The sequence below is a fragment of the Adiantum capillus-veneris genome, chromosome 6 (genome assembly GCF_014529385.1).
Source record: "Adiantum capillus-veneris isolate H3 chromosome 6, ASM1452938v2, whole genome shotgun sequence".
In the NCBI taxonomy this organism is placed as follows: Eukaryota; Viridiplantae; Streptophyta; class Polypodiopsida; order Polypodiales; family Pteridaceae; genus Adiantum; species Adiantum capillus-veneris.
Window position 1 is genome coordinate 75,005,717 of NC_140936.1, and position 26,675 is coordinate 75,032,391.

The 26,675-nt window shown below is 40.4% G+C and overlaps 2 pseudogenes; both read right to left on the bottom strand.

Moving 5' to 3' along the window:
• Nucleotides 1-3,109: 3,109 nt before the first annotated feature.
• Nucleotides 3,110-5,375, bottom strand: LOC147455714 (protein TORMOZ EMBRYO DEFECTIVE-like; annotated as a pseudogene).
• Nucleotides 5,376-19,323: 13,948 nt separating this feature from the next.
• Nucleotides 19,324-22,026, bottom strand: LOC147455715 (uncharacterized; annotated as a pseudogene).
• Between the last annotated feature and the right edge of the window lie 4,649 nt (nt 22,027-26,675).

Sequence of the window (26,675 nt, forward strand, 5' to 3'; positions counted from 1 at the left end):
CCTGTTTTTGAGTTCAATGGCTGAGTAGCCAACAAATCTGGAGGCTAGGTTGCTAATCACTGGCCCAAAAATCTTCGTTCGCCAAGTGAAGAACCCTATATAGAACGCTTCCTCAAATGCCAACATATTGCTAGATGGCAAGAACATGCATCGGGCGTAGAATCCATAAAGGACTTCTTCGAAAGGTTGGCCGCTTAGGTCGTAGCAAAGACCCTTATTGCCCTCAAGGAATGACATCCACGGTGCTCCTGCTTGCTCTGGCTCGTGAAAAGCTTCAATGCTAGTGAGCAACATTTGGAAAATTTTCTAGAGCATAGCACATGAGAGATCAGGGAGAATTTTGAAGAATGTCATGGCGCCCGTTAGGGTTTTCACCATGTATTCCTCTGTCGGTGGTCCTTTTTCTAGTGTTGGCAATCATGGATAGTTGATCCACGTAAGTCGCTTAGTGCTTCATGTGCTTTCCATATCCTTACCCGTGGTACATGACAAAAGGTTGAGTCTCTCAAAGGCCTGCAGGTGCTCTTGTGAACAGAATCAAATATATGGGATTCTTGTTCAGCTAGCTCTTTCTCCACTTGGGGTGGACTTCCTCTGCGTCTTCTTCCTACATATCTTTGTATAATCTTTCTTTGACTTGTAAAAGTTCTACCTTGATCAAAGGATATGGCAATTATTGATGATGCAATTGTGTATTGATTTGGTTGGGAGTGAGTTGAGTAAAGTTGACTAAATGGAGAACCCTTAGGGTGAAAGCATGTTAACATGTCGCGCTTTTTGTGCTAGTTAGTAGTTTCAAGTTAGCACATCTTCAAAAAGTTGGGCGTCCGGTAAATTTTTTACAAATAATATCAAAATTTGTCGGAGGTTGTACATTTGGATTCCTTGTTTCAAGTGCTTTCTATTTATATATCATATGTCATAGATCTTGGAGATGTAGCTCAAGTTATTGTACTAGTTAGCATATGTCAAAATTGTGCTAGTTAGCATTGTCCGGGACATGAAAAAGCATGACAAGTTAACATGCTTTCATCCCTTAACTCCCAATCCATGCTTGCTTTCCATTGTTCATCTGTCTCCTGAGAAACCTGCTCCTTGAGTGCATCTTCTTCAGCTTTTGACAGGTGGACCATTGGCACTTTCTCAGCATTTGTTAGTGGTACCTGGAAATCTTCCTCTCCTCCTAGCCCTTCTACCGGCTGTGTTTCCATCTTAGCGAAAGAGACTGAGGGAATTTCAATGCTTGGTTGCTCTAAGGTACCAGCTTCTTCTTGCATCTCTGGCTGTCCGTCTTGCAGCAGCAGCAGCTGATTGACTCTCTTTAGCTCGGCTATCTCCTTGAGCAGCTGTTCTTGTCTTTGTACCTGCATCAATGCAAGGTCTCTTCATTGTGACTGCTCTAGCTTTAGCTCGAGTTCAAGATCTTTATTCTTCTTTTCTAGTGCCTTATATACTTCATCGATACCTTTGATCGAGGCAATTGCGAAAGTTTACACTTATCTGTCTCAAGAAAGCTGCCTAATCATTGATATTTTGCTCTGAATATTGCAGTGAAGCATTTGCTATGTCGAGCTACACTTGGATCTTTTATACTGACAAAGTTGTAGTTAAGAGTTCATTGGTAACCTCTGTTAGTTGTTCGTCGTTGGTCTTGAAGGCATCTGATAACTTTGTGAGAAGTTCACCCAATTCCTCCATTTCCTTTTGTTGCTGCTCTTTGGCCAGCTGGTGTTGTTCAACTTCAACTCTCAGCTCTTGGATTTGTCTTTGCAGATCTGAGATGACATTCATTCTATCCTCTAGCTCTCCTTGGAGAGCGACTATAACCATCTCCAGCTCTCTAGCCTTAGCATTGCGGCTAAGTGCTGCTGTTTGCATTTTCTCTGTCATTTCCTGCATCTGCTTGGCATATTCGTTTACTTGTAGAATAGCTTCATCATTTGTCTGTCAATCTTCAGGCTCTATAGGCTGTTTGGATGTTTCAGCCGTTTCTATGTGTGGATCCTTGGGTGGGGTTGCGGTGGCTTGTGGTTGTGGAGGGGGTTGTACCTCTCCTTAAGTCTGTGTGGTTGCCTCGTTGTCTTTGCCTTCACGAAGCTTCATGGATGCCTCGGCCGTTTCCTGTTGGGTGGTGGTAGAAGGTGTGGTTTCTGCCTCTGTTGCTTTGGTTTGCTCAAAAGTGGTTGCTACTTGTTGTTCAAAACCTATTGTTTCCTCTGGTTCAGGCTCCTTTTCTTTGGGTGCTTCTCCCTCGGTGGGTCTAACTGTTGGTGAAGGTGGAGGGCTTGGCATTGGTTGGTCTTGTTGTTCCATAGCAGGTGAGGTAGGCTATGTAGACATCTCCTCGTGATACTGTTGTACCTCGCTTTGTGCAGTAGTCTCCGCTTGAGTTTCTTGCTGTGCTGCCTCTTCTCATGCTTTTCTTTTGGCCTCTTGAGCTTCTTTTAGCCTTAGTGCTTCTACCTCTGCATACATCCTTTCAAGAAAATCGGTGGGGTCCTCTGCTTCTTTCCTTGCAGAGTTCTTTGTTCTAGGTCCCTTTATCCCTTCAAAAAGCCAACTAATAATAGCCTCTCCCCTCCCTTAGCAACGACGGCGCCGTCGTTGCTAGGTGACTTGCACATTTATTAAAATTTCAAGTTTCTTCAAGACTAGCCCCAAACCTTGTGAAGATCTCTTATTTTAGCCAATCAGAGGTTATTTGTAGGATGAAGAATTGTGCAAGTCCCCAGATAGCATTGAGTACATTTCACCATAGCCAGCAAAAAAACTTAGTTCTTAAAGCTGCAACGGGGTTCGTAAGCTTTAAAAGGGAGAACAAAAAAAAATTGTCAATCAAGAACTGGCAACACAATACTTGTAACAATTATGCCACAAACTTCAATGATAGCACAGGCTACTTGACTCAAATTCAATCCATTACAACTGATAACCTAAGACAAATCGCTGATTCTTAAGGTTTCATTCACTGCATTGGACAACATTTTGTAGGAGACAAAACAGCCTAAGACCATGAGCAGAAAAGGCTACACAGCATTTGGAAACTCCCAAAAGAGGGAGGGTCTCCTTCCAGAAACTTCAATTGTTCTCTCAAGCTGATTGCCAACAGCTAACCTCCCCACTGCTTATGCTTTTTTCTAGCTGGCAAATCCTCATTTGTTTCACTAATGGAAAGCTTTCTTTGTTTTTTCTTCTTCATCCTGGGCAACATTTTCAATTCTGGATAATTAGTTACCGATATCATCTCACTCTCAAAAATTGCTTCACCTTCACTAATCCTGTTATTGCTACCAAGTTTAGCCTGCTTAACTTCTTCTAACGTTGAAGTGAGTTGCTTTAAATTGCTAGTATCCATTGCAGTGAGTTGATTGAAAGTACTAAAAGATTCCTCTTCGTTTGTGTTTGACTGTCTGATAGGGGTTGTGAGTTTCCAAAGGATTCGATACCGACATTGATGCGAGTGTGTAATCCAAAGGGAAAGTACTCCTATGTACCCGGTCAAGCCTACTAAAATGTTGTTCAGTGTAAGGCAAAATGCCTTCAATGAGCTCACGAAGACCAGATACCTGAAAAAGAGTAGGTAGAGAATCTTCATAAGTAAAATAAAGAGATGTGCTGGTTGAATTTGAAGCAGCATGAACTCACCTCCAACAACTCTTTTGGGGGAAAAACATAAAAAAGTTCTGAAAGCACACGTTGAGCATGGCAAAACTTGGGTTTTGTGTTCCATTCTCGAACATAAGATAATAGTAATCGAAGGTGTTCTTTATCTAATTTTTTTAGAACATTGTGTACCTGCATCCCCATCTACTTGCAAAGCAATGCCAGCACAGATATTCATGACCAGGGAATGAGGCCACAACATCAAAGATCAGCTATGAACCAACCTGAAAAGCTCAGTAAAGACATTTAGGAGCTTAAAAGGTCATTTCAGCTCAAACGCAAGTTGCAATGCAGTTGCATTTTCAGTATTTGCTAGAGCATTGGACAAATCCTGATCTTTCAAGGTCTCTTCTTCCTAAAGAAAATTAAAACTGATTAGAAATTAAAGCTTCACGACCACATAAACTCTTAGTTGAGATGACTTGGCACCTCTTTGCGCAATGCCTCCTCTTCATCCTCTTGAGTAGAGTCCATCCACAAGTTTATGACTCAATCACTACCACTAGTAGCAAGCATTTCATCAGTTGCACAAACATCTAAAGCCCAGATCTGCAAAATAATAGAAAATAAGAAGCTGATTTTCCTGGACTAAACTACTTATCACTAGTGATGCCCAAAATTCAAACTACGAACATGCACCTTGTCCTCATGATGATCAAACGTGTTTATGCACTCATTTGCCTTGATGGTCCATAGTTTTAACAAGACATCAACTCCTACAATCAGTTCATAAATAGGCTCACTGAGACCTTATTATGGTGTGCAATGTTGATGGTCTTCCACAAAACATCATCATGGTGCATAACGTTGAAGGTCATCCACAAAACATTATGCGCAATGTTGAAGTCCTTCCACAAAACATGTCAGAAACTACCTGCAGATATGATTTTCATTCCTTGTGAGTTTGAGTACACTGGCTGTGTGGCCTTCAAATGTTTTAAGACAAGACCATATGAGGACAGTTTTGTCACCAGATGTTGTTAAAACACATTGGTCCATAGGAGAAAATTGCACTGACCAGATACCTTTTTTATGCCCACATAGTGTGACACCTGGGACTAGCTCTGGAAGCCTCCATATGCGAGAAGTTCTATCCTGAAACAATTGCAAAAAGATAATGACGATTGAAAATTCGCAATGTCATTCGAATGCATAAAGTAGTTGTGTCCTTACCTGTGAACCTGTACAAACCAGGTTGTCATTTGGAGCAATAGCTATGGAGTTTGTCTTTGTCATGGGCAGCAACTGTTGCTAGTGATGAAAGTAGTACTGGCCTGTCTTTACTGGCCATGTCTTCAAAGCTAGTGGCACTCTAGACTTTGATGGTGTGATCATTGGTATGTGCAAAAATATTAGCATTCTTCTCAGGACAAATGCTGCTAAAAAAATTCTAAAAGTATCTGCTTCCACTGACAAGAAACTTTTTAGTCTTCTTGGAGAAAGCTAGAGGTCCTACAGCTGCCATATCTCCCTCAGCAATGGCTACACAATGTCATGTTCCGACATTTCACAATCTGACCTGAAAATGGTTTGAGCATTAATGACAAAAGGCTTGGTTGGCCTGTTAGAACAAGCATAAAATAGCACCGTAGAACTGTAATACCTATTGAATGATCCTTCCCCCCAGAAGCCAATAAAGTGATGCTTGAATAATAAATGCAAGAATCCAGGCAAAGTACAATATCCTTATGACCAAAAAGCTCCTGCCTGCACGTTCAAGTAAAGACGAGCAGTATTGGCAAAAGCTTAACACAGTTGATGAAGAAACTCAAGGCTTGAATCTGCAAGAATTAAGTACAAACACAGAAATTAGGCCCGTGGGCCACATACATGTGTGCAAAGACACACAAAAACTTACTAAAGTCACAGGCCTACTGTAAGACATGTTCTACTTTGAAATTGACCTTCTTATCAAATGAATAATAAACCCCACTTTTCACCCTGGTCAATTTGTCCTTACATAGATTAGTATCTCCATTTAAATGACTCACCAGAGTACTCTTGCGTATTTGTTTCCTATCAACCTCCACAAAAGGTGATATCTTACTCTATCAACAATAGAGTCTAAGACGTGATGTAACTCGCACTCAGCTGGCCATAGTCAGCTCATCATTTGTAGGTTGGCTCAAATCATTGATGTCCTGAATCATGCCAAAAGGGATGTCCTTTGGATCCTATGCTAGCGTTTTCTCTCTAGCATTTTCTCTCTGCCATTTTTGCCAAATCTGTATCTATCTCTGTGTTACATGAAGCTGCCCTCCCGACACCCGTGCCTTTATCTGCCCTAGGCAACCCCCTCTACTTGTAGTTCCTTGGAAATTGAGGGCATGCATGTTTCTCTTGAAGGTTGCTACTATCCACCATCAAATTCGAGAGGTTGTCCATCTATTGTCGTTGTTTTTAGCCATTCTCGTCCATCTTCCACTACCACGTCTAGCAAGAATGGCATTCATACCTTCTTCTTACTTGTGTGGACTGACAAGCCCTTTATCGATGCTTCCAGCTTCGTTAGAGACAGCAAAGGTGCAAGCGTCAATCAGAAAATCCAGAAAGTCTAAAAACATATCACATTTATTTACGTTGGCAAGGCTATTTGAGGGGCTTCGTACATGTTTACTGAGCTGATTGAGGATGTATTCAAATAGAATGCAGGGTGTATGAGATGAGCGACAACTTGTGCATGCAAATGGCCGCTTCATCTGCCTAAAAATCTCCAGCAGAATGGAGGTTTTACCTGTGGAAGCTCCACCATAGACAAAGAGAGGGAACATGTTTGCTAAACCTTCCTATTATCGTCCATATTTCTATATTCCCATGGATAGACTTGGGTAATCCAAAGATAAAATCCATGGATATGCTCTCCCATGGTGAATTGGTATACCACATATTTTGAAACATACTCTTGTATGTTTGCTTTCATGGTAGGCCATGTTTCTATCCCTTTTAGGGTGAACTGAATCCCTCTATGCCCCACATAAGGAGGAGCATGGGATTCATACATTACTTTCTCACGTAGTGAGTTAGTAACACATAGTCTATTGCCATAGAGAAGATAAACATCTTGTAGGGTAAATGGGTCTTCCTTCTTCCCTAGTGCAAGGGCTGAAATCACATCTCTGAAATCGGGATCAATAGCGTACTCATCTATCATAGAAGATAGATAATTATGAATTGCTATAGATACTGCATTCACTCTCGGTCGTCTTGAGAGTGCATCGGTCACTTGATTATGCTTGCCACCAATGTGAGCAATATTAAAATGAAATTGCGAAAGGAAACTTTCCCACCTCATTTATTTGTCGGAGAGCTTACTTAAGGCTTTGGTGATCCCTTTGCAAAATGAAAGGAGTCCCTAATAAATAGTGCTTCCACGAGTCTAGAGCATGTAGAACTGCTAAGAGTTCCTTCTCATGTATCCCTAGAGCTTGCTCAACAGGGTCGAGCCTTCGACTTTTGTAGGCTACGGCTTGTCCTTCTTGCAGCAAAACAGCTCTAAGGCAATCACCACAAGCTTCATAGAATGAAAGGAGTCCCTAATAAATAGTGCTTCCACGAGCCTAGAGCATGTAGAACTGCTAAGAGTTCCTTCTCATATATCCCTAGAGCTTACTCAACAGGGTCGAGCCTTCAACTTTTGTAGGCTATGGCTTGCTCTTCTTGAAGCAAAACAGTTCCAAGGAAATCACCACAAGCGTTGCATTGGACCTCAAAAGGCTTTGAGAGATCCGGGAGTGTAAGCACAAGTTGAGAGGTAAGCTTCTCTTTAAGCTTTTCGAAAGCATTGTTCTCCTTGCTGGACCATATATACCTAACAATTTTCTTTGTTAGGTCATGTAATGGTCCTGCAATTTGTGAGAACTTTTCTATGAAGCGTCTATAGTATGCACACATACCTATAAAGCTTCTTAGTTGATGCAGATTCCTTGAATTAGGCCATCCTTTTATTACCTCTAATTTTGATAGATCCATTTGGATACCATCACGAGAGATAATGTGACCTAAATATTGAATCTCTTGTAAGAAAATTTTACTTTTCTTTCGATAAATATAAAGCTTATTCTCTCATAAAACTTGAAATATTACCTACAGGTGTTGCTTGTGTTCGTCTAATGAATTAGAGTAGATGATTATATCATGAAAGAATACCCTAGTAAAGGTTTCGTGAGTCTTGAATAGCTTCTCCATCATACGGTTGAATGTGGCTGGTGCATTGGTCAAGCCAAAAGGCATGACAATGTACTCGTAAAGTAGTGCAAAATGCGGTCTTTACAATGTCTTGAACTATCCTTATTTGATGATAGCCACTTTTTAGGTCAATGCTACTGAAGTAGGTCGACCTCTGTAGCATATCAAATAGGTCTTCTACCTGTGGGACGAGAAACCTATTCTTGATAGTGATCCTATTTAGTAATCTATAGTCGACACATATACAATATGTGCCGTATTTCTTTTGCACTAATAACACTGGTGAACAAAATGGAGATGAGCTAGGCCTAACCATGCCTTTCTCAACCAAATCATGCACTTGCCGTATAATCTCCTCTTGTTGAGCTTGAGAAACTCGATAAGGAGGTTTATTAGGCAGTGAGCTTCCTGGAAGAAGTTCAATTGCATGGTCGTCATTGCCTCGTTTGGAAGGTAGTACACAAGGGATATCGTTAATAAAAACATCTTGGAACCCCTTGAGGAAATTGGATAACTCTAGTTCCTTTTGATTGTTTATATTTTCTTTTGCTAAAGCATTAGGTTTATTTTGAGAATCTTTAACAAAAGTCATGTACACGAAAATAGAGCTCTTTATTGACTTATTGAAAGCTTGCTTATGTACAAGGGGTATGGTACTAACCAACTCCTTAGCATTTATGTACATATCTTTTTCCTTGAACCTAAAGTAGATTTACCTTTCAAGGAATTTAACATTGGCAGCCATGCGATCAAACCATGGTGCCCCTAGGATTACATCCTCATGCTTGAGAGGAGAGATGAAGAAATCCTCATTGTCCATGTAGCTTTGGACATGGAGCCTCAATTTCCCAATTAAGGGAGTGATTGAGGCTTCTTGCCCCTTGAAAGCACCATCGGCCGGTAGGACATCTCCCATCTCATAGGATTGGATGCCTAGCTTGGTGGCCAACTCTGTGGATATGAAATTGTGAGTAGAACCAAGGTCAAAGACAATAAAAGCATCATGTTCTCTTAGCTTTCCCCAAGCATGGTTAAAAGGAGATTCTTTGTGATGAGCATCTTATTCTTGAATTTCAACCAAGGTAGCTCTAGGAGGCTCATTACGTGTATTATTGTGGGGACAAGCACGATATGCATGCCCTTGCTCCCCTCACTTATAACAGCAGTTATCTTTCCGATAACACTCTAGCTTTTCAGGAGAGAGTTTATTTTTGCCTTTATGAACTCCCTTCTCCTTAGCTTTGTTGTTGTTGGCGTTGCCTTTGGGTGACTTTTGGACATTGTCCTTCCCCTTAGGCTCATTATTAAGGTCCTTGTTTTCAATGGGCTTAAGATTTCTCTTAGCCCCATGTTGGAAGTTGATTCTTGAAGCCACCATGGTATGGTGTATGACCGCAGATATGGTGCATGGTCTTTGGGAGTTAACATACTCCGCCATATCCTCAGTTAAACCCGCACAAAATTGTTTTTTTCTCTCTCCAAAATCCATCTTTTTGAAGACAATGGCTTTGAGGTGTAAATCTCAAAACTTGTCTACATATTTGTGAATAGATTCGTAGGGAGAGAGCTTCAAGCTTCACCATTTGGTGAGTACTTTGTCTTTGGCATCGGTAGCCAAAAACTGCTTCATGATGGAAGCTCTTAAAGCTTTCCATGTTCATGGAGCTTCACCATTTGCTCATAGACTAGACCACCATTGCCTGGCGGACTTTTGAAAATGCATAGCTACATGAAGTAGCTTAGAGGAATCCGTGAAGCCCTCATCTCCAAACGCCGCATCAAATTGCTGGATAAAGGCAAAGACTTTGTCTGTAGCACCAAAGGTGCCATCGTTGGTAAGGAAAGAGATGTTCTTTCCTCCCTCTTTGAACTTTTTGAGATTGGATGACCTCTTCCAAGTGGCATAGGATTTCTTATGGCCTTTTCTTTTAAGTGGTTCAAGAGGTGCACCATCACTTTCTTCAGAAGAGGAAGAGTATGAGGAGGATGGAGAAGAGGGCGACCTCTTCCTCGCCTTTTTCTTCCCTTGTTATTCCTTGTCTGCACCATCACTTTCTTTAGAAGAGGAAGAAGATGGAGAAGAGGGTGACCTCTTCCCATTCTGCATCAACATTAGTATTACAGTCTCCTTTTATAGAAGACTCAACAATGGCTGCATTTGTAGTGGAACCAGCATTTGCAATGGAACCACCCTCTTTCTTCTTAGCCTCTTTTGCCTTCAACTTAGGACACTACTTGATCAAGTGATCATTAGCTTTACAATAATGGCAACGCATCTTCTTTTTGCTCTTATCACCAGAATTGCTAGACGAAGTGCTGCCAGCAGAAGCATTGGGAACAAAAGTTTTTCCACTCGCAGTAGAACCATAAGAAGTGGCTGCATTGCTGTTACCACCCTTTCTTTGAGGAGCAATAAAAACCTGTTCAACTGCACGCTGTCTAGTCCTTTTTTTTTGGGGGGAAAGTGACTCTTGCAACAAAGAGTTGCATAATGCATCAAACTTGACAACTTCAGGATTTCCTTGGGTCATAAGTCTCCAAGTACTAGCAAAAGTCTGGTAAGAATCTGGTAATAATCTGGAACAATCTGCATAAGGGAATTGTTTAAAATGACTTCACTTGCAGAAATAAGTTGCTCATTGATATCCTTGACACCAGAAAGAAAAGTTTCCATATCATCTTCCTCATGCATAATCTTCGACTCCAGCTCTTTACACAGCAAAGAAATTTTAGCCTCATTGCGGCCTGCATAATGACCTGCTAGAATATCCCAAGCCTGTTTTGTAGATTTTGCTGAACGAATGTGAGGAACAATGGTGCACTTCACAAACAACACAATCAATGCATGAGCCTGCGCATCCTTTACATCCCAACGAGCTTGTTCTGTCGTAGGCAAAACAACTCTAATAGCAGCAATCCTTGCAGCAAGACCTGCAACATCGTCAACATCCCCTACATCCTCATAACCAGGACGTACATCAATTCCTTGCACAATATTCTAGATGCCCTTTGACACAAGAAGGTGTTGCATCTTATAAGCCCACATAGGGTAATTGTCCCCATCCAACCTGTCCACAGTAGAAAACATCTTGAAGACATCTGTGTTGTTGTCAGCCATGGTAAATGTTGCACCTGATGTAAAAATTTTCCGAAAAGAGGAGAAACGAAGCGGGAACAACACGTGCTATAGCACAAACCGTAGAACACTGTAAGGCACCTGTTATGCAGAAAATGGCACTGACAAAAAATTTGCATAAAATGATGAAATTGCATGTGCAGACCTGCCTGTAGTGGAACCGGAGACCGAAATGAGCCCGAATCAAAAACCTGAGCAGACTCAGCTCTACGAGCTATCCTAAAATATTTGTCGACCTGCGAATGCTCGGAAAACCTCACTGAAATTGGAGAAAGTGAGCAGGTGTGTGTTGGAGCAGCTGGCGACTAAGCCCAAGAGGACGCAACCTGCTCTGATACCAATTGTTGGAATTAGGGTTGCAGAGAAATGCACACATCTTGGAGAAGATGAAGGAAGCTCAAGGCACACAATAGAGAGTGTGTTACTTAGTGTGCAATGGAAAGATAGATAGCCCTAGAGTGATGGGCGTATATACAATGCATTGGGGAAAACTTAACCTCCTAAAGAAGGAAAAAATGCCCCGGCGGTGCTAGTGATGTGTTCACACACATCACTGCCACATGTATATGGTAACACCGTTGCCACGAAGGCTAGCCCACCATTGACGAGCCGTTTTCTGGAAGTGCATAGCTACATGGCATAGCTTGGAGGACTCCGTGAAGCCCTCGTCTCCAAAGGCCGCATTGAATTGTCGGATGAAGGCCAATATTTTGTCGGTGGCATCGAAGGTTCCATCATAGGTGAGAAAAGAGATACTCTTTCCTCCCTCTTTGAACTTCTTGAGCTTTTGTGATCTTCGCCATGCAGGGTATGATTTGCGATGTCCTCCCCTCTTGTATTCTCTAGGAGAATAGCCATAGATTTTATCGGGAGAGGACGAAGGTGAAGAAGAAGGAGAAGAGGGTGACCTCTTTCTTGACCTTTTCTTCCTTTGTTTCCTCTCTTCCCTTTCCGAGTGACGAGGAGAAGGATTGTGTGTTGACCATTTCCTCATGGGAGGAGTTGGCGATCGTCTAGACTGCCGTCTTCGTGGAGCCACATCTTCAAAGTAACTTAGGGATTCATTAATTTCTTGTTCTTTGGATTCCTCCTCTCGTATGGGAGAGAGTCTTCTTTTGGGGGTTTCATCAAGTGGCCTCCTAAGCTCTCTCTCCTCTTGGAGAGGAAGGGAAATCCCATAAGCACGAAGTTCTTGAGTAACTTCGGCTTGCAAAGTAGGGTTGCCCATAGCTTGCCCATAGCTTGATGCAACCTAGTAACAAGATAATTGATAAACATGGGGGCATCATCATTAGCATCTTCATGTGCAAAATCAAAGTTATCAGTGTTCATTCAACTCTCTTGGTTATTGTCAGCCATGCTAATTCTACTTATGTCTTTACTTAGTGTATTTTTTGGCAATTCAAAACCTTAGTTGCTACTCCTCTTAGGCTTTGAAAATAAGCACTTAAGTATCTACACCCACGGCTCAAATTGGTTAATTATAGAAAGTAGTGGGGTGGGTCTAATATAGCAGAATTGCCAAGGGATAGCTCCTTTTGGACTTCTTATGGCTCAATAATGGTAAAGTCGGCAAGTCTAAAAGCGACATCAAGGGAGCCTAGACAAGCAATCAGCTTCCTTCAACTCTTTCTGGGCTTGTAACTTTAATGTACCTATCATACATGCAAATGCACTAAGTCTTCCACATCCTTTTCAATGCACTGGCTATCAATGATCATGTTATGCATGTCCATGATTATAATATGAGTGCAAAAGTTTGGCTACTTTTTGTGGGTGCCCTACATTGCAGCATCATTGTAGCATGCACAACAAGTCACTTGTCGTATTAGCATTAAGACTCGACAAAACATGATCTTCAATTGTATCTTTAAAGTAGCTTTGACTTATGTGCATATGACACCCTTTGTTTTTGCAATCAACCCCTTGCCCTACTTCTGCAATTTTTCTAATTGAACACGTTTATTTAGATATTGAACATGCTCAATTTTTCTAATTGAACACGTCCATTCAAATATTGTTCATGCAAATTTTTAGCACATTGACATGGGTCTTGCTTCTATCTGAGGAGTTGTTCTTGGCTCCATTTCCTTCTTGGCATTATGGATTCTTGTAGTTTTTCTGGCATTCACACTTTTCCCCATTGAAAAGATTGCATGTGACCTTGTTGGGGTTGTTCTCACAGTTTTGTTTAAAGTGGAGACAATGACATAAGCATGTGGCGCCATTATAGACCTTGCCACATTGGGCCTCCTCTTTAGAACCTGATAGTGAGTGTATATTTAGAAAAAGCACATATTAATGTTTTTGGCTCATGTTGTATCATAATGTGGAAGGCACCTTTGTGTAGCGTGTGCATACTATAAGGTTATGCTGCCAAAGACTTTTTTGCTCGCTAGCCTCTCACATTGTCTCTTATGCCCTTGTGAAACCTGTTGAAACTAGTCCACACTGGCGCGGAACGGTTCCAGTAGATTTACGATTAACAATGCAAGTTTTTTTTTTTATATAAAATTGTCTCTAGTAGGGAGTTGAATTAGTTGCAACCAAGCTGGTTGCGGGCTCCATTTCATTGGCATGCTGGTTGGCGTTTTAGGGAGTGATGACTATTTGAGGTGTATTGGGCAGGCAAGCTACGTTCGACTGTCGAAGTGAAGGGCCGAGGCTTGAGGTCCACAACGGCACGTGCCCGAGGAAGGCGAAGGGTATCCACTATGGAGGGAGGTTGTCCTTATGAGCTCATGCACAACGGTGGCATCTATTGTCAAGCGTAGGGTGTGCCATGGAACAAGGGTAAGGATCTCAACGAGGAGGGACTAGGGGAGGATAGGTCAGAATTTATGTTGTATACATTAAAGACTTAAAGGTCTCACACTCGTTTCATTAAAAAAATTCACCCTACCCGCATGACCCCTCCCATCCTTGGTCTTCTGTTGCAACCATTCCGCACCGGCGCGGACCCTCCCCTTTAAGTGCCACGCGGTCATATAAAGCATGGGATCAATGGCACTCATTCAAAAAGAGGGGCGCACGCAATCTCGCCCGTCGATGTTTAAAAACTAAACTCGGGATCCCGAGTTTAGTTTTTTTCCCGATTTTAGTTTTGGCAAGAGGGATTACTACTGGCAGCGCTCTTAATGACTTCAATGATGTCATAGACTTTTGAGGATATTATTCTCCCAAAAAAAAAGATCTTTCCCATAAAGTTACAAAAGTGGGAGTTAATGTCATCGTAAATGTGCGGCACCACCTACCAAATTAAGCTCGGGAGGTAAATCTAATGTCGGGATCCCGAGATTAGTTTTTAGCAGTGACGGGTCGAGTTGGGTTCACATTACTTTTCATGGCTAATCAAGAAACCCAAAATCTATATGCATGATATGGAGCACGAGTCTACAGAAAATGGAAACCCTTTTTGGAGAAGAAGCTGGTGACTATCTTCTTCCAACTATGAATCATCTGAATCCTCAAGTGATGATGGGTTGCACCGGGGGTCTTCGTGACCCTTTCAAAGTCTTGAGGCTAGCCATTATACTTCTCAAAGAGGTACTCTTGATCCATTCTCATACGTGTCACATGTTTATTTATACTTCAACAAGGACACATACAACCTTATGATTGAAGCATTGCAAGGAGATCTATGTGTAACATTGGAACATCTCAAAAGTTGTACCCATTTGGTGGATTTAAGGAAATGGAGAAGAATAAAGGATAATTTAAAGCTTTCAAGGAAAGAAGGTAATGTTCTTTGCCTTTGTCTTAAGATAGCTCCCAATCTGTGGATTGCATGCATTGAGGACTGGGAAAGTATTGTCCAACAAGCCTATCTTGATGAGACTCAAGGTAGACATCGTGATGTTAATGACACGATAGAGGAGGTCAAGTCAAAATGGTATGTTGGTATTCAAAAGCATGGAATTTCCCTTACTTACATTCGGGACTTTTTCAATGCATGTGAGTGCAATCACACTAGGAACCAAACTGCTCCACAATCATGGCACCAAAGAATGGAACTCAATAGGGAGCCTTCCATGATACTCACTACAACAAGGACCAATGTGGAAGAGAAACTTAAGTGTATAATGATTGAGTACAAGGCAAGGTTGCTCCGAGTACATTCAACAAAGACTTTATGGCTCTTTGAAAACCATTGTTGACTATAAATGCCATAAGGGGAGTGAACCTACACGAAAAGGAGGCAAGAAGAGATTGCATACATCCAAGAAGTGTGGTTGTAGCTTCAAAGTTCAAGTAGAGGATAAGAAAGACTTAGACAATGTTCAAATACTTCTTCATCCTCACCATACGGGTCATGAAACAGGAACCAGAAATGACCTATACCATCTCCCTGTCCACCCTTCAGTATTAGAAAGTTGTATACAAGATTTATTTGATGTGGGAAGCTCTCGACATGTAGCTCAAATGTATATATCCAAAGAAAAACTCCATATGCAAAAAGCATCTCTCCTTGAGTGCACTATTTTCAGGTTCTTCATGATTCCCCAAGAGATTGCTTCTTTGTCCTATCTTGTACGCCATGCAGGTACATATCTTTACTTTTTCTCTTGGTAATAGAAAGATTGATGTATTAAGATCATAAATCCCTACATAAAAGTGCAGCTGACGTGTCCAAGGATGGTTGGGAGTCAATGTACAATGAAGCTTTGGATCTCAAGAAACAAAATAAGGTATGTACACGTTTTTTGTGATTTTGCTCCTTTGTTGCCGTCCTTTTGTGAAAAATAACATCATGAAATATTATAGGTTTTTATACTGTCAAACTTATAATCCAGAGGTTATTGATGATAAAGATAATCCATTTATACTTATCATTCAAGATGACTGGATGTTGCAAATGGCGATACGTTTTTCACATAATAATGCATGGGCCATTGATAGTACTTTCAGAACGAACATATATAGTCTACCATTATATGCTGCTGTCTTATCAAAACAACTTGAAATGGCCTACCCATATGGTGTATGATGTGCACATGTGATCCGGGGTCTCACCGTGAGGTTACTGCTTTAGAAGGATGTTAAGTCTCATTTTCTCTCGAATGGGTAGTATCCGTCCAAGTGCAATTGTAATTGATAAATCCCAACAAGAACTAGAAGCATGCTGAGCGGCAATAAATGAGGATCCTCATTCTTGGGCCATTAGTGAAGATGGAACTTGGCAACAAATCTCCTGTCTAGTGTTGTTGTGCTGGTTCCATGTAAAGAAAGCATGGGTGGAGAATCTTCTTCCACAAGTAAGTAAATTTTACGCATTGTTGTCATGTCCTTATCATCCTCTCATCAATTCTTTAAGATTTATCTATATGGAGGTCCCCAAAGAGATAAGAAATGACATCTATACAAGCTTGTCCAATCTTATGCATAGTGCTACAGAAGAGGACTTTGAAGGACGTTATCAAGTATTCCTAAGCAAGTACTCACAATTTCCCAATGTTCAATGGTACGTTTCAAATGGTTGGTGTGGACATAGTTGCATGTGAAGAGCAATGTGGCCTAAGTGGGAAGATTGTTCAACTATGGAAAAGTTGATACAACAAATTTGATTGAAAGATTGTGGCAATACATTAAATATACACTTCTAGATGCTCGTATAAATCGATCAGTAGTTGAGTTGATACATGCTCTTGTGGGAGATTCTAAGACAGGGAATTGAATGGGTGGAACACTATCTCGTTTCTTCAAGCAAAAGCAAGAGATAGGTACAAGATTAACTCTATGATATATGTTGGGCCAGAGTTTTATGTATTAATATTGTGTCTATGCAGCTGACTCAGGTCGATTTTCTATCCGTGGCTCGTCAAGGAGCCACACCTCAAGGTTACCAGCAGGAGAGGAAATTTTACAAAAGTACAAGCATGATCAAACAAGCCTACAAGTATTGAATGACATGTCTTTGCTATTCAAAATAAGAAGTACATCAAACCCAACCTCATGGTATCATGTAAGCTTGCAAAGCAACTACTGTGATTGTGCAGATTGGAGCTCCCAATGCAAACACATCTATGGTGTTCGATTGATAGTATCTCATTGTTTTGAAGATTTGAAGGAACTTCTACTACTGTAGATAATCATTGGAATCACAATTTACCGGAAAATGTTGATGAAAAGGACGACAAAGATGGAAAAGAGAAGGTGTCTGCAGAGAATCTATCATATTGTATTGGAAGTCTTAAAGACATGCTGAGTCTCATTCAAAAAAATTTGCATGAAAGAGATAAAAAAGGATTGAATACGCTTTGGAACCAACTTACCATGACAAAAGATGTATTGTTTTCAAGCATGTGCCCGAAAACTGTGGACATGCCTACACAAGGAAGTGTACGTCAAATACAACCAAATGTAACACGAAAGCGACCATAACCATAACCGGAAACCATAAATGCAAACCATAACCGGAGTCGGAAACCATAATCATAACCGACAACTATAACCATACACACAAACCATATCCGGATACGCAACTTGAACCATACCGGGAACGTAAACTATAACCGGAATCACTTACTATAACTACAATCGAAAATTATAACCATAACTAAAAACCATAAACGCAACCATAACCGAGTCGGAAACCATAACCGGAGTCGGAAACCATAACCATAATCGGCAACCATAACCATAAATTCAAACCATAACCAGATAATCCAAAACCATAATCATAACCGGAAACCAATATTACACACCCATAACCGGAGTCGGAAACACTTACCATAACCGACAACCATAACCATAAACACAAACCATAATCGATACATAACTCAAAACCCTAAATCGGAAACGTATACCATAACCGGAGTCGAAACCATAACCATAACCGGAGTCGAAACAATAACCATAGAGCCATAACCGAAAATGCAAACCATAACCGGAGTAAATCACACAATCATACTCGAAAACCATACAAAAAACGCATAAATGGCAACCATAACCGGCAGCTATAACCATAAAATGCAAACCATAACCGGAGTAAATCACACAATCATACTCGAAAACCATACAAAAAACGCATAAGTGGCAACCATAACCGGCAGCTATAACCATAAACGCGCAAACCATAACCGGATACGTAACTCAAAACTATACCGAAAACGTAAACCATAACCGGAGTCGAAACCATAACCATAACCGGAGTCGAAACCATAACCATAATTGGAGTCAAAACCATAACCATAATCATAACAAAACGCAAACCATAGCCGGAGTCGAAATCAGAAACGTAATTGAAAATGTAAATCACACAATCATGCTCAAAAACCATACAAAAAACGCATAAGTGACAACCATAACCGGCAACCATAACCATAAACGCAAACCATAATTGGATACGTAACTCAAAACCATACCGAAAACATAAACCATAACCGAGTCAAGATCATAACCATAACCGGAGTCAAAACCATAACCGGAAATGCAAACCATAGCCGGAGTCAAAATCTGAAACGCAATTGAAAATGTAAATCACACAATCATACTCGAAAACCATACAAAAAAACGCATAAGTGGCAACCATAACTGACAACTATAACCATAAACGAAAACCATAACCGGATATGTAACTCAAAACCATACCGGAAACATAAACCATAACCAGAGTTGAAAACACTTACCATAACCATAACCATAAACGCAAACTATAACTGGATATGTAACTCAAAACCATACCGGAAACGTAAACCATAACCAGAGTCAAAACCATAACCATAACCGGAAACGCAAACCATAACCGGAGTCGAAAACATTTACCATAACTATAACCGGCAACCAATAACCATAAAAGCAAACCATAACCGGATATGTAACTCAAAACCATACCGAAAATGTAAATCATAACCAGAATCACTTACCATAACCATAATCGAAAACCATAACCATAACGAAAACAAAAAACATAATCCATAAGCGGAGTCGAAAATACTCACCATAACCATAACCGCAACCCATAACTAGAAACGCAAACCATAATCGGATATGTAACTCAAAACCATACCGGAAACGTAAACCATAACCGGAGTCACTCACCACAGCCATAATCGGCAACACATAATCGGGAGTCATGATCATAAACTACATAAGAACCCATGACCATAAACCATAACTGGATACCATGACCATAAACCGTAACTCGAGACCACACCAAAAACCATAACGATGATCATAAACCATAACGAAAAACCATGACCATAAAACATACTAAGGTTTTGTATCAAAATTAACTCCAAAGAGTTGTTAGCCAAGTCGTGTCTGAAGAGCATACATAAAACAAGTCATATCATCGCTACACGAGTCCAAAAGCTACATGTATAGAAAAAATCCATTGTCTATTCCTTTTGCAATGGCACTTCTCCAAGTGCTCGGGCCAACCATTCTCTAAGATCTTCTTTCAATATCTTCACATCTTCATGTTGAAACCATTTTCTAGAAAGCTGCCATAAATATAAGTAGTCAAAAGCTTCTATAAACAACTACATATAATCCTTAACAAAACAAACAACATAATGGATTACCCAAGAACATGGCGAGACGACCGACCAAGCCACCCTTAATAAGCATGCGCATACATTTCGTCACATACCATCCACAATCATGAGCATTTGGCTGTTGTGGAATCTACACCAAGAAACAAAACAAATTACATTTGACTGCCAAAAGATACATTGAGATTTTGTAGATCACTCACCTCAATAGTTTCACATCCTATCGAATTTATCGAATCCAATAGCTCTGACTGTACAACTTGATCTGTACAATATTTTTCAAAATGTTAATAGGCTCTAAAACAAGGAAAACAAGAAGCTTATGCAATGAGACTAAAATTATTTAGCATACATAACCTCTGCAAGTATACCTTTGTCGAACATCCCGATATTCGTGAGCTGAGCGTAGAATGGACGAGGAATCAAACATTTAAAAGCATGACCTTTTTCGAGGAATTCCATCTAGACGTAGACGATGCGGATTGTACAAAACGATAAGAGTCCAATGGGATCTGAACATAGGTAGGGTGTCATAAATTTTAATAACATACCATATACAACAAAAAGATGGTGAATAATATTATTACCTATCAACAATTGGGAAGAAGGTGAAACTATGGCTTCCAAGATCTGGCGAACCAAAGAAGTTCTTCATATATATATATATATATATATATATATATATAAATATGTGATAACAAATGCATATCATTTTAACTATTCGAAAAGAAAAAAAACTAAAGTTCATACATAGCAAATAGGTTCATAGCCATTGTCGATGCCTCAACATCAAGCTCACTCTGTTGGAACGATCCTATCATGTCAACCCCAAGGTTAAAACGTACAGACTTTAAGTGGAAAATGACTCCTCCACTACAATAGTAAAAATATCATAGAATAAGAAAAAAATATAACTTGAAAGTTACGAAACTAGCCTATCACTAAAAAACATGATAGCTTACCTGACAGTCCCTTCTGGACTTAGCGGTATGGGGCTTTTACAATCAATCACGCCTTGGTGAATCTCAATTGCGACATGGGTTTTATCTTTCGATTGTTGCGATTTTTTATCATCAAATATTGGTTGCCAACGATGTTGTGTGGTTGATTTATTTATTTATTTGATATAGATTCAAAAATACCTGATGAATCTCCTGTGTCAATCCATCCATTGCCTCAGGGTCACGCTTTCTTTTGGTCTTTAGCTTTTGCGGAGGAGCAGGAGGAATCTCCATTTGACTTGTGCTTGCATCCTGGTGGTGAGTAGTCTCAAAGAAGTTATTTAAAAATAGTATATATATTGTTTAAGAGACAATTTATGTGAGCACTATACCGGTGTGGTTTCTGTTTTTTATGTAGAATTACTCTTCTCGCTTCCTTTAGGTAAATCTGATGTTGTATGCGCTTCTATTGAACATTATAATTCATGAGAATTTAGAACACATATATAATAATGTAGTATGTAAAAAATATTGAAACTTACAACTTTATCATAGCCATCCGAAACTCCTTCTATGACCAACTTCTCTCGTGTTTGGATGTTGAGTCCCATGATGCTAGCTCATCTTTGACAAATTCATCTATCCATGACTCCTTTGTTATTTTTCCTTTCTTCTTACGTGCACAAGGCGTCCATCCCCGCTCTCCCTGTTCTCTCTTTCTTTTCTTGTATGCCTTTCTGGCATTCTTAAGCTTTTGCTCAACATTGAAAAATCGAGACTTGCTTTGAATGCGTGACCTGGAAGAAGTGGGTTTGTGAATTTTTGTGTTTCCCTTTGGCCAACCTATTGGAAGCGGTGGTATGAATACATTTTCACATTGATGATTTCTTTCAAGGTGGTGTTTCATATCCACTCTCTTCTCAAAATGCTGACGTTTGCTTATACATGCTTCAAAAGCTAAACAATACCGCCACCACCTCCCGGATTCATCTTGGTTACATTTGAAATAGTTATTTTCCTTAACAATAAACACACTCTAGATAATCAGCAGAAAGTGTCTCTCTTTCTCTCTCTCTCTCTCTCTCTCTCTCTCTCTCTCCACACACACATACACCCTCTCTCTCACACACACAAGTTCTTTCTGTCTCTATCTCTCTCTCCAACACTCATACACAGACCTTCACTCTCTCTCACACACACACAATCTCCCTCTCTCTCTCCAACACTCATACACAGACCTTCACTCTCTCTCACACACACACAATCTCCCTCTCTCTCTCTCTCTCACACACACACACACACACATACACACACACACACACACCTGTGAAGGATCGATATGTGAAGAAGGTGAGTCATCCTCCTCCATTTCTTGCACCGGATTCAATCCCGAGTTGCTGCTTTGCCGAAATCCATCCTCGGGATCCTCTTTCACCTTGCTTGCATAGCGGTTTGAGCGCCTACTATACGCCATGAGAGTAGGTGAGTCGTCTTCCTCCATTTCTTCCACTAGATTCAATGGAGAGTTGTTGCTTTACCGGAAGCCATCCAAAGGATTCTCTTTCAGCGTGCTTGCATAACGGTTTGAGCGCCTAGTAAGTACCATGGGATCCCTCCTTCTTTACCTGAGAAGACTCTCTCTCTCTCTCTCTCTCTCTCTCTCTCTCTCTCTCTCTCTCTCTCTCAACTTGAGGCTCCTCCTCCCTGTGCTCACGTTCCCGCTTTTGATAAACGAAGACCCTCCTCCTCCTTGTGCTCACGTTCCCGCTTTTGATAAACGCACTTGCAGGGTACTACAATGCAAAGTAGAGACAGAGAGAGAGAGAGAGAGAGAGAGAGAGAGAGAGAGAGAGAGAGAGAGAGAGAGAGAGAGAGAGAGAGAGACAGGGAGAGAGAGATCGCTTGTCCGTGCTTAATGCTTTAGGCACTTGTTTTTGGTTGTCTATTTTTGAGAGAAAGTATGCCACGTTTTTAGTATGAAGAGATTGATTTTGTCTCAAGTATTCAATTTTCATAATGATTCTTAAATCTCATTTTTTGTCAATTAAGTGTCAGATTTGTGGCAATGAAAGTAATGTGCCAATGCATAATTTTTTGCTTACATCATTGTTGATCTTGTATCAATTTGCTTGAATTTATCTTCGCTCGTTTTTTTTTTGCTCAGTGATTAGAAACCCCCCGTCCACTTAGGGTGCTCACGTACTAGACTTGTTGAAAAAAGCTTGATAAGTTACGTGAAGGAAAAAACATTTTATGTATTGTAGGTATTCAATGAAAATTAACCTTACGTTTGACAAATCACAATGAAGCTTTAAAGGTAATCATTGAATCCCCTGCTTATAAAAACAAAACAAATGGCATCAAGTTTGTAATCAAGTTAATGTACTATAGAAAAATCTACTTATCTCTCAGGTATAGAATTAAATACTTACTTAGTTTGAACATTACGCTTAAACAACCTAGGTTTATCATACATATATCATAAAACAAAGAGGTTTTTCCCATACTATATGTTCATTTTAGCATAGATAAAAAATTGCACAAAAAATACTTCAAGAAAAAAAAAACCACGAGAGGCTTGGATGGTCGAAGCAATTGTTTGGAAGCTTTGATAGAAAAACCCAATAGGTGGTATAGTTTTGATGGCATAAAAAACCTAATTTGATATTAAGCTCACAAAGGTAGTAAAGTCATTACCAATCTAGGCCAGTCGGGCGGGGGGGGGGGGGGAGAGAGAGAGAGAGAGAGAGAGAGAGAGAGAGAGAGAGAGTGTGTGTGAGAGTTTAGCTTGGAAATAAATTTTAAATTTCCTTTAAGCTTAAAAATTTGAACCAAATCTTGATAAAAGACTTGGTAGGTTCCCCATATTGAGAAAACTTGGTAGGTTTCACTTACTTTTAAAAAATGGTACATAAAAAAATTGTCAAAGAAAGATTAGGTGCATGTTGAGAGTGAGAGAGAGAGAGAGAGAGAGAGAGAGAGAGAGAGACAGAGAGAGAGAGAGAGAGAGAGAGAGAGAGAGAGAGAGAGAACGCAAGATTTAAAGTCTAAAAAATTAGCAATTTTGACATTATAACCTTTAAATAAGCACTTTAAAATTTAAAAGAGACAAGATGACAGTCTTGAAAAGATTTTTTTTTTGAGACACACAACTTGTGTGTGTGTGTGTGTGTGTGTGTGTGTGTGTGTGTGTGTGTATGTGTAGCCGCCCTTGTGTAGAGAAGTCCAAATTGGACTCCCAATCCGCCCATATGTGACCGGCCTTGAGAAGACAAGTCCACCTTTGAAATCGGCCATCGGCCATTGAATTCAGCCAACGGCCAATCGACCGACCATTTTTTGACCGTTGTCTGACCATAATATTTGAACAAAGCGAGTCTCTGGCCGCGTGAAAATGTTGGTTTGCAATGATCTGAGTTGAATGTTGTTAATCCGTGATCCAACATCCATGATCGAACTTCAGGAACCAATGTCTTGATGCTTTCTTTAAAGCATACAAGCTCTCTGTAATCTGCAAACCATTTTCTCATTACCTTTTACTTTATACCCCTTTGGTTGAAGCATGTAGATTTCCTCCTCTAAGTCACTGTGAGGGAATGCCGTATTTAATTTTGATCAAGATTAAAATCATGAGTAGCCACAAGGCTTAAGACAAACCTAATTGAGTTCATTTTTACAACATCAAAAGATATTTCATTGAAGTCAATACCTTTCTTTTGAGAAAACCCTTTCACCACAAGCCTAGACTTGTACTTTTTCTTTCCACCTTCTTCTTCCTTCAGCTTATACACCCATTTGTTCTGCAGTGTCCGCTTACCTTTAGGAAACTCAACCAACTCCCATGTCATAAAATCTAATATCTAACCAACCCAAATAATTTTCTCATATTAAACTCATCATTTAATGTGGGAGAATAAACGGGAACAAGGGTTAGAATATAGACATGTGCTTATGGATCTGTCTCAACATGAGGCCGAGGTTAAGAGATGGTATGTTCAAGAGCAATGCTACCTAATGGAGCTTAAATAACTTAGGTTTAGCTTCATTAAAGACCTCCAAAAGTTAATGTGAAAAGTCCTTTGACCTTAGGCGAGTTAGGACTGACCTTCAGGTGGGAACCCTACCCAAGCATGAGGTGCTTGTCGGCTTGCTAACTAAAGTGCTTAAAGTGTTTGTGGGAACCTTGCCTAAATCTTGAGGTGATTTTTATGCTTAAATGACTAAGGCTCTTGAAGTGTTTAATTAAAAAACAAACTTTCAAGAGCCATAAAAGGTTTCCATGCTTAATTGACTTCACTGTTTGTTGGAATTAGGGTTGCAGAGAAATGCACACAGCTTGGAGAAGACGAAGGAAGCTCAAGGCACACAATAGAGAGTGTGTTACTTAGTGTGCAATGGAAAGATAGATAGCCCTAGAGTGATGGGCGTATATACAATGCAATGGGGAAAACTTAACCTCCTAAAGAAGGAAAAAATGCCCGGGCGGTCCTAGTGTGTTCACACACATCACTACCACATGTATATGGTAGCAAATCTCCCCTGGAGCGATGCGGTGAACAAGAGTAAAGGGAAGTGCCATGCCCTGAGGACATGATCAGTGCACAAAGGGGAGTAAGCCCAAAGCTTTGCGGAAAGCTTCGAGCTTCTCACGAGACAATGCCTTTGTGAAAAGATCTGCAAGGTTGTCCTGTGTTGGCATATCAGCCAAGCTGATCTCTCCTCCTGAGAGTCTCTCCCTGACATAGTGGTAATGCACCTCAATGTGCTTTGTGCGAGTATGAAAAACTAGGTTCCTCGCAATTGCCAATGCGCTATGACTGTCAGTGTAGATAGTGTTGGCAGTGTCCTGTCCAACACCCAAATCAGCCATAAGAGGTCTGAGCCATACACACTCAACTGTAGCTGTGAAGACTTCCCTGTACTCAGCCTCACAACTCGAAGTGGCCACAACGGGTTGCTTCTTGCTCAGCCATGATATACATGAACTGCCAAGCATGAAACAAAAACCACTTGTGGACACTCGCCTGTCAAAACAAACAGCCCAATCTGAGTTCAAAAAAGCATGTAAGTCTGGCAGCAATGATCCTCCCTTGGGATAAAACAAGCCAAGATGTAAAGTGTCACTAAGGTATCGGAAAATCCTCTTGACACTGTGCCAATGCTTAGACCTTGGGCTATGCATAAATCTGATGACCTGTGAGACTGCAAACTTAATATCTGGCCTCGTGTTGCATATATAAATGAGGCATCCAACAGCAGTTTGGTAAAGAGTGACAGCAGCAGGATCACCAACATCATGAAGACTCAATTTCAAAACTGTTTCCATGGGAGTGGCAATAGGTTTGCAATCCTCAAGTCCAAACTTACATAGCAATGTCTCTATGTAACTTTTTTGACACAAGGCAATACCATCATCACACTGCTTAAACTATATCCCAAATAATGAAGCAACAGCCCCAAATCTTTCATCTTGAAAGTAGCATTCAAATCAGCCTTAAATGCAGCAATATGTCTCTCATTTGGTCCAGTGGTTAGCAAATCATCTACATAAAGAGCCACAATGAGAAGTACATCACCTTCATGCTTTACATACAATGTGCTTTCTGTTGGACTGTTACGAAAGCCTCGCTTGACCAAATGAGTGTCAGCTTTCTCATACCAAGCACGAGGAGATTGCTCCAACCCATACAAAGCCTTCTTACATCTACACACTTTTTCCTCTTGTCCTTTCACGACAAAACCACGAGGCTACGTTACATAAACTTTCTCAAATATGTCACCATTTAAGAACGCAGTAACAATGTCTGATTGATGTACATCCCAACCAAAATGAGCTGCCAATGCACATAGAAAATTCACAATAGTCATACGACAAGTGGGAGCAAAAGTCTCTTCATAATCTATGCCTTTTTGCTGTGCATAACCCTTTGCAACAAGTCGAGTCTTATGGCGATCGATCTCACCATCCGGCTTGCGTTTCAACTTGTAAACCCACTTTGTATCAATGGCCTTTTTTCTAGGAGGCAAATCACATAAAGTCCATGTGTCATTTTCTATAAGTGCATCATATTCTAATTGCATGGCAGCCATCCAATTTTTTGAATTTTGTGCTTCATCAAAAGATAGAGGCTCCTCAACATCATGTAAGCTAGACACAGCCTAGACACAGTCAAAGCATAACAATATGATACATAAGATGCATGGCGAGAGCCTGAACGAGTATGACTAGACAAAGGTGCATCCAATTTACTGTCA